At 34.7% G+C, this 9,854-nt stretch overlaps 1 pseudogene; it reads right to left on the reverse strand.

The window, feature by feature from the left end:
* Positions 1-8,291: 8,291 nt before the first annotated feature.
* Positions 8,292-9,300, reverse strand: LOC101140171 (mitochondrial fission regulator 1-like; annotated as a pseudogene).
* Positions 9,301-9,854: the final 554 nt, after the last annotated feature.

Below are 9,854 nucleotides of genomic sequence, written 5' to 3' on the forward strand. Positions count from 1 at the left end.
AAAGTCATTTCAAAGCTACAGTAATCAAAACAGTGTGGTACTGGCATAAAGACAGACATACAGACCAATAAAATAGAATACGTGACCTGGAAATAGCACTCAAATATATGGCCAAATAATTTTTGACATGGGTGCTAAGATTTTATTAAGAAAGAACAGTCTCAACAAACAATTTCTGGAAAAACCGAATATCCACATGCAAAAAAATGAAGTAGGACCTTTACCTTATACCACATGCAAAAATTCAAAGTAGATCAAAGAACAAGTTATAAGACCTAAAACTGTAAAATACTTAGAGAGAAAAGTAGAGGGAAAGCTTCAAGACATTAGAAATAACAATATTTTTATTGGATATGACACCAAAAATAAAGGCAACAAAAGCAAAAATAGGTAAATTGAACTACATCAAAAGAAAACAATTATCTGTATCAAAGGACATAATTAGTAGAGTAAAATGGCAATCTATGGAATGGTAGAAAATATTTTCAAGCCATGATATATGTTAAGGGGTTGGTAGCTAAAATATATAAAGAACTCCTACAACTCAACAGTAAAAAACTCACAAAACCTATTTTTTTTAAAATGGGCAAAGAAGTTGAAAAGACCCTTCTCCAAACAGTATATGCATAAGGCCAATAAATATATAAAAGATGCTCATCATCACTTATTATTAATGCAAATCAAATTACTATGATATATTGTCCCACACCCCTTACAATGGCTACTACTAAAAAATCAGAAAAAAAAAACTAGCATTGGTGATGACATAAAAAGAGTGGAATCCTCATGCATTGTTAGAGGAAATATAAAATTGTGTAGCCACTATAAAAATAGTGTGACAGTTTATAAAATAATTTAAAAATAGAAAGTTACATCAGCAAGAGACAGAATAGGAGATTCCAGCTCTTATAAACTCACACAAATGTTGATTTTGACAGCCTTCATGGATGGAGATATTTTTAAGGGAATGCAAGAGTCAAATATACTCTAACACTGTATTTAAGGAACAATTTAAGAATAGACACATTGAAAGGGAAATGAAGAACAATTCACTTTATCCACATCATTCTTCTCACAAGGTGTCACATCTCACTACTAAGGGAGACCTCTCAGCTTGGGATTTTTTTCCATGGATAACAGTGATTATGGAGTAAATGGCCAGCTTCCCTAGCCTTGCAGAAAGCTGCTCAAAGGGATTACTTCTTCCTCACAGCACCCAGATCACTGACTAGGTTTGTATGGCTGAATAGTCTAAGGGAGATAAACACAATAAAAAGGAGTGAGAAGTTATGGCAATAACCACACGTATTTCAAAATCTAACTGAAGATCTTACTTACATGTTCATAGACTTCACCAAGAGGCCAACTCAAAAACCCCATAAGACATATCATCTAAAGCATTCCCCAGTACTGCCTGAGGCATGTCCCCAGCACTCACAAGTGTCCCTGAGTCAGTAAATGCGAGCCTCTGAAGACAATATGCAAGTGATTTCACAGATGGCAAACATGAAACTCCATTAAAATAAGATGCAAGAAACCCCCCATAGAAAGGACACAGATATCAGCAGCTGGCATGATGCTGTGTGATTGGATAAAGGTGTACAAACTTGAAAACGTGGGGGCATTCCCCTGGGAAAGATAATTAAGAGGCTTTCATCACCTGTTCTGACTTTGTAGCATTGAGAGAAGACACACAGTCCTAAGATGTCTTCTCCACAGAGGAAAAAAATAGTGGTGCAGGCACATCAAAAGAAAAAGCCTGAGAGACTGCCCAGATTTCTAGCTAGGCTGAATGGTGAAGGTCTTCTTTTCTAAAGTCATTCAGTAAACACTGAAGGAGTGAACTGTTTTTTTCATCAGAGAATACAGCAAGTTAAGACTTCAGTGGACATAAAAAACAAAACAACAACAACAACAACAACAACAAAAAAACATTTCCATGAAAGGAACAAAATGACAGTTCTAATGGCTAACCCCCCAAAATGGAGATCTAAAAATTGCCTGACATAGAGTTCAAAATAATTATCTAAGGAAGCTCAGTAAGCCACAAGAGAACACAGACAAGTTAATAAAATTCAGAGAAATAATACATCAACAAAATGATAAATTCAACAAACAGATATAAAACATTTATAAAAACAACCAAATGGAAATTCTGAAGCTGAAGAATACACTGAATAAACTGAAAAAATAGTTTTATCAGCAGACTTTATCAAGTAGAAGAAATAATCAGCAAACTTGAAGACAAACTATTTGAAATTACCCAGTCATAGGAACAACAATAAAAGAAGACTAAAGAAAGCCAAAGGGACTACAGGACACCATCAAGTGAAAAAAAATACACATTATGGAATTCTTAATAGAAGCAGAGAAGAAGAGAAAGGGACAGAAAACATATTTAAAGAAATAAGGACAAAAAAGTATTCAATCTGGGGGAAAAGTGAACATTCAGATCCATGATGCAGAAAGAAACGCCAATAAGCTGAACATCAAGAGATCTTTACCAAGTGATATTATAATCAAATTGTCAAACATTCAAGACAGTGAAATGATCTTGAGAACAGAAAAAAATAAAACAGCTGATCATATGCAAAGAATCCTCAAATGATATCAGCTGACTTCTCAAATGAAACCTTGCAGGCCGGGAGGGAGTGGAATGATATATTCAAAGACACAGAAAACTTATATTTAAATTTCAACAGTATAATCAAATTTCAACATGTACATATATTTTAATAATGTGTTTATAAAATGTAAAAAAACACTAGGGTTACAAAGTTTCAGTTATGTAAGATGAATAAGTTCCGGAGTTCTAATATATTTTATGATGACTATAGGTAATAATACTGTGTACTTGAAATTTGCTTAAAAAGTGGATGCTAAGTATTCTCAACACAAAGAAAGAGAAGGTAATATGTCAGGTGATGACCATGTTAATTTAGCTCGATTGTGATGATTATTCCACAATGTATACTTATATCAAATAATCTATTTGTACACCATAAGATACAATAAAAACAGAAAACATAAAAATAGAATTAACACATGATCTATCAATTCCATTTTACAGTATTTACCCAAAAGAATTATAAGCAAGGTCTCAAAAAGATATTTGTACAGTATATTCATAGCAGCATTATTCATAATAGCCAAAAGATGGAAGTAATCAAAGTGTCCACCGGTAGATGAATGGATAAACTAAATGTAGTATATATGCAATGGAGTATTATTCAACTATAAAAAGAAAGAAATTCTGGAGCATGCTACAATGTGGATGATCTGTGAAGACATTATGCTAAGTGAAATAAGCCAGACACAAAGGAAATAACATATATTGTATAATTCCACTTATATGAGTTGTCTACAATAGTCAATGCAAGAAGATAGCTTCCAAAGCCCAGCACTACCTTCAAACGTGTCACAGTTAAGATAAGGACTGACATTTATTGTCACTCCATTTGCTAAGAAATAAGAACAAAAAACCATTCAAAACATCAATAAATACAGGAGCTCTTTTTTTGGTAAAAAATAATGAAATAGACTGCTAGATAGACTAGTAAAGAAGAAAAGAGAGAAGATTCAAATAAACACAATCAGAAACAACCTGGGGAATATAACCCTGACCCCCACAGAAATATAAACAACCAACAGAGAATATTATAAACATATCTATGAATATATACTAGAAAATCTAAAAGAAATGGATACATTTCAGGACACATAACCCTTCCAAGACTGAACCAGAAAGAAATTGAATCTCTGAACAGATCAATAACAAGTTCTGAAATTGACGAAGTAATAAATAGCTTACCAACTAAAGAAAAAAAGAAAAAGCCCAGGACCAGACGAATTCACAGCTGAATTCTACCAGACATACAATGAAGACCGGGTACCATACCTACTAAAACTATTTCAAAAAAATTGAGGTGAAGGGACTTCTCCATAACTCATTCTATCCTGATACCAAAACCTGGCAGAGATATAACAACAACAAAGGCAGTATCATTGATGAACATCTATGCAAAAATCCTCAGCAAAATACTGGCAAAGCAAATCCAGCAGCACATCAGAAAGCTTATCCACCATGATAAAGTTGGCTTCATCCCTTGGATGCAAGGTTGTTTCAACATACACAAATCAGTATAGGTGATTCATCACATAAGCAGAACTAAATACAAGAATCATGTGATTATCTCAATAGATGCAGAAAAGGCCTTTGATAAAATTTAACATTGTTTCATGTTAAAAACTCTCAATAAGCTAGGCATTGAAGGAGCATACTTCAAAATAATAAGAGCCATCTATGAAAAACCCACAGCCAATATCATACTGAATGGGCAAAAGTTGGACACGTTCCCTTTGAATACCAGCAAAATACAAGGATGCCCTCTCTCACCACCCCTATTCAACATACTATTGGAAGTTCTGGCCAGGGCAATCAGGCAAGAGAAAGAAAAAAAGGGCATTCAAATAGGAAGAGAGGAAGTCAAAATATCCGTGTTTGCACATAACATGATCCTATATCTGGAAAATTCCATCATCTCAGCCTAAAAAGTTCTTAAGATTATAAGCAACTTCAGCAAAGTCTCGGGATACAGAGTCAATGTGCAAAAACACTAGCATTACTGTACACAAACAACAGGCAAGCTGAGAGCAAATCAGGAATGAACTCCCATTCACAATTGCCACAAAAACAATAAAATACCTAGGAGTGCAACTAAGTAGGGAGCATTAGGAGATATACCTAATGTTAAATGAAAAGTTAATGGGTGCAGCACACCAACATGGCACATGTATACATATGTAAGAAACCTGCATGTTGTGCACATGTACCCTAAAACTTAAAGTATAATAAAAAAATAAAAATCTCTACAAGAATTACAAACCACTACTCAAAGAAATCAAAGATGACACACACAAATGCAAAAACAATCCATACTCATGGGTAGGAATAATTAATATTGTTAAAATGGCCATACTGCCCAAAGCAATTTATTGATTCAGTGCTGTCCCCATTAAACTACCACTGACATTATTCACAGAATTAGAAAAAAACTATTTCAAAATTCATATGTAACCAAATGAGCCCAAACAGGACATGATAATACTAAGAAAAAACAACAAAGCTGGAGGCATCAGGCTACTCAACTTCAAAGTATACTACAGGGTAACAGTAACAAAAACAGCATGGTATTGGTACTGGTACAAAAACAGACACATAGACAAATGGAACAGAATAAAGAACCCAGAAATAAAACCATCCACCTGCAACTATCTGATCTTTGGCAAACCTGACAAAAGCAAGCAATGGCAAATGTATTCCCTATTCAATAAATGGTGCTGGGATAGCAGAAGATTTGAACTAGACCCCTTCCTTACACCATATACAACAATCAACTCAAGATGGATTAAAGATTTAAATATCAAACCCCAAAGTATAAAAACCCTGGAAGACAACTTAGACAATACCATTCAGGACATAGCCATGGGCAAAGATTTCATGATAAAGATGCCAAAAGCAATTGCAACAAAATCAAAAATTGACAAATGGGATCTAGTTAAACTAAAGAGCTTCTGCACAGCAAAAGAAACTATCAACAGAGTATGCAGACAACCTACACAATGTGAGAACATTTTAGCAAATTATGCATCTAATAAAAGTCTAATATGCAGCATCTATAAGAAACTGAAAAAAATTTATCCCATTAAAAAAGTGGACAAAAGACATGAACAGACGCTTTTCAAAAGACATACATGCTGCCAACAATCATATGAAAAAAAAGCTCAACATCATTGATCATTAGAGAAATGTAAATCAAAACCACAATGAGATACTGTCTCACAGCAATTAGAATGACTATTATTAAAAAGTCAAAAAATAACAGATGCTGGCTAGGTTGTAGAGAAAAGGTTTGCTTATACACTGTCGGTGGGAGTGTAAATTAGTTCAGCCATTGTTGAAAACAGTGTGGTGATTCCTCAAAGACCTAAAGACAGATATACCATTTGACTCAGAAACCCCATTATTGGGTATATAACCAAAGAAATATAAATTATTCTATTATAAAGACAAATGCACGTGTATGTTCATTGCAGCACTATTCACAATAGCAAAGACATGGAATCAGCCTAAATTTCTGTAAATGATAGACTGGATAAAGAAAATGCGGTACATATACATTATGGAATACAATGCAGCCATAAAAATTAATGAAATCATGTCCTGTGCAGAGACCTGGATGGAGCTGGTGACTTAGCAAACTGACACGGGAACAGAAAACCAAGTACCACATGTTTTTACTCATAAATGGGAGCTAAACGGTAAGGACACGTGGACACATAGAAGGAAAAAACCCACACTGGGGCCTTTCAGAGGGTAGAGGGTAGGAAGAGGGAGAGAATCAGGAAAACTAACTGATAGGTACAAGGCTTAACGCCTGGCTGATAAAATAATCAGTACAACAAATCCCTATGACACAAGTTTACCTATGTAACAAATCTACTCTTGTAACGCTGAACCGAAAATAAAAGCTGAAATAAAGAAAATGCAGTACATATACACAATGGAGTATTATTCAGCCATAAAAAAATAAGATCCTGTCATTTGCAACAGCATGTGTGGCAATTGAAGTCATGTTAAGTAAAATGAGCCAGGCACAGAAAGATAAACTGCATGTTTTCACTTATATTCTGGGAGCTAAAAATTAAAACAAACTAACGGAGATAGAGAATAGAATGATGGTTATCAGAAGATAACAAGAGGGGCAGTGTGAGGTCGGGGGAGTGGGGATGATTAATGGTTACAAAAATATAGTTAGTGTATCTAACTGTAATGAATAAGATCTAGTATTTGCTAGCACAACAGGGTGTCTATAGTTAATAATAATTTAGTTACACATTTTAAAGTAGCTAAAAGTACAATTAGATGTTTGCAACACAAAGAAATGATAAACACCTGAAGTGATAGATATCCCGTCTACGCAGATGTGATTATAATGTATTGTATGCCTGTATCAAAATATCTCTTATACCCCATAAATATATATACCTAGTATGTACCCAAAAAAATTGAAAACAAAAGGAACAAAATTGAAATACACCAAAATGTTAAAAACACACACAAATATTTACTCACGGTAGGATATTCTGGCATTAACTGTAGCTGAGTTTATAAGAAATAGAAAAATCATTAAAATTTATAAGACATTTAAAAATAATCATTTACATCAAGTGGTTAAAAGCTCTAGATAAGAAAAGCAATTCTCCACTTTCTAATAACACCTATGGTTTATATTGCATAATACAATTAAACAAAATAGCATTCTGGCCAATGATAAACAATTTATAGAAAATTTGCCTGCTTAATGTTTCACTATAAAGTTAATATTTTGACCAATATTAAAGATTTTAAAACTCTATTCTGATATTTCCAGAAGTATTAACTTAGCAAAATAATATTTATAATGCTATTTATTAAACTGAAAGAAAAGATGATACATTCTGGGTTTTACTTAAAAGGATATTTAAATCACTAATTTGATTTGTTACTATTTGAAAACTACATTTTCTTCTTCTGTCCTGGATGACAATGAGGTGAAAACAGCTTTCCTAGTTCTGAACTTCCCTTTAATGGAAAGCATTATGGAATTTCAGCGGGGACTATCATCTGGTTTCTACTCAAATCCCAGCTCCAAGAAAATGTGAGAGAGGATCTAGTATATAAATTCTGTTTAAGGCAAGAAGTTTCCAATCTCAAGTATTTCATGCCAACAACTTATGTTATACTAGCTGTTCCACCATTGAATACTAAGTGATTATTCAAAACAAACAAAAATAACCATACCTTATAACGGTAACAGTTATAGGTTAAAGCCATTGCCATCATTCATTACTAACTTTACATAAACTGTCCAAAAACATGCATATAAACATTTATGCAGATAAACTGGTGTTAATAATAAAAATGTGCAGTAACATCCACAAGTGTCCTCTCTGTGTTCTAAAATCTATACAATTGTTTTCAAGACGGGAAATCTGAACACCCTGGCTACACATTAGAAACACATCTGAATACACATTTGCTGAGGAGAATGCCAAAACTGAACATCTCATAAAAGCAAAACCAAACTTATTGTGCTTTCGTTATTGTTTAATCCTCTAATTAGACTGAAAAGGAGACCACTGAATACTAAAATCAGGTATTTACTAAATAGTGTTGATTTATACTAGTCAAAGTTACCCCTCACAAACCAATAGTTGAACCAGGATAGTCTTTTGCAGTTCATTGTCTATTAGGAGTTTGTTATATTTTCCATTAAAGCCTTCATTTTTCCTGTTGACTTCAACATGTGTAGTGCAGACAACTCTGTATCTGAGGTGGCCTCTGATTCAGACTTTGGAACTCCTTTTTCAACTTCATCTTGGGTATACCAATAAGCCTATTTGTACACTACTTTGATACCGATAAGCAAATTTTTCTTTTTCAGAGCCTCTGCTATGAGGGGAGCAAGTCCAGCAGCATCCACTGTCTTGGGCTGTACATCTTGCTCTGAGGTTTTTACTGACTAAAGTTTTACACTGATCATGTCTTTAAGAGTCTCTAGCATTTTTGGCATGTCAGCTTTTTTTGGATTGTTCTTAACCAACGTCTTTCCAGAATGGGCTTTTCTCCCTCCTCACTCTCTAATCAGATCAATATCAAATATACTTTGGTGGAGTCCCAGTGGAGAGGGCGGGCAAGAGTGGTGGAGAGGTGGAGGGGATGGTGGTGTGGTAACAGATTTGGTAAAATCTAAGTCACTTGCAATTAGATTTTCCTGCTATTGCTGAGTCACAATTTTGGTTATCTGAGCTCTGAGAGCAGCAAGTTCATTTTCAAGAGCACAAATCTTCTGTAGTGCTTCCTCATTTACCAAGCTGAAGTCTTCAGCTAAGGCTCCTCTTGAGACAAGTCTGGTAAGGAAATCTGTCTGCTTGGGGCCTTCTCAAAGAAAAGGTCATCCTGAAAGGATGGCCTTGACCTGGCCTCTGTTCTTAGTCTTGTTGAACACTCTCCTTTGGCTACCCATTCGACAGCCACAAAAGACAACACTGCATCCTCTCCTGGGTGGTTGGGACACGATTCTGTTGCATGGCAGGTAAGCTTGGACACCGGATCACAGATAAATTATTAATAGTAACAATTTTCTTCATGATACTTAGAGACAAACCATATGGCTTCCCAGGCCTAAATACCGATTGCATGCTTACTCCAACTTGTCGGAAAATCATCCTAATTAGGCTATTAACCCAGCCAAGCATTTAGATGCAAAGTGTCTTCAAGTACTTGAGGCATACATAGCAGTGCATGGTCCAACCATCACACTCAGACATGCAGCAGCCAGCACCTTCTTCCCTTCTTGTCTTGTTTTCCTTGATTTTTTAGATACAGCTTTCTTCACCTCTCTAAACATATTTTATTTTTATTTCTTATTGGTACGTAATATCTGTACATATTTTTGAGGTATATGTGATACTTTATTACATGTGTAGACTTTGTAATGATCAAGTAATGATATCTGGGGTACCATCGCCTCAAGTATTTTTTTATTTTTATGTATTTAAAACATTTCAATTCCTCTCTTCTAGCTATTTTGAAATATACAATGCATTGTTGTTAACTATGGACACCTTACCTTGCTATCAAGCATTAGAACTTCTTTCTTCTGTCTAACACTGTTTTTGTACCCATTACTGAACCTCTCTTTATCACCCCAACCCCAATCCACACAAGTTTCCCAGCCTCTGGTATCTATCATTCTATACTCTACCTCCACAAGATAAACTTCTTTAGCTCCCACATATAAATGAGAATA

The sequence above is a fragment of the Gorilla gorilla genome, chromosome X (assembly GCF_029281585.2).
Source record: "Gorilla gorilla gorilla isolate KB3781 chromosome X, NHGRI_mGorGor1-v2.1_pri, whole genome shotgun sequence".
NCBI classification, from domain to species: domain Eukaryota; kingdom Metazoa; phylum Chordata; class Mammalia; order Primates; family Hominidae; genus Gorilla; species Gorilla gorilla.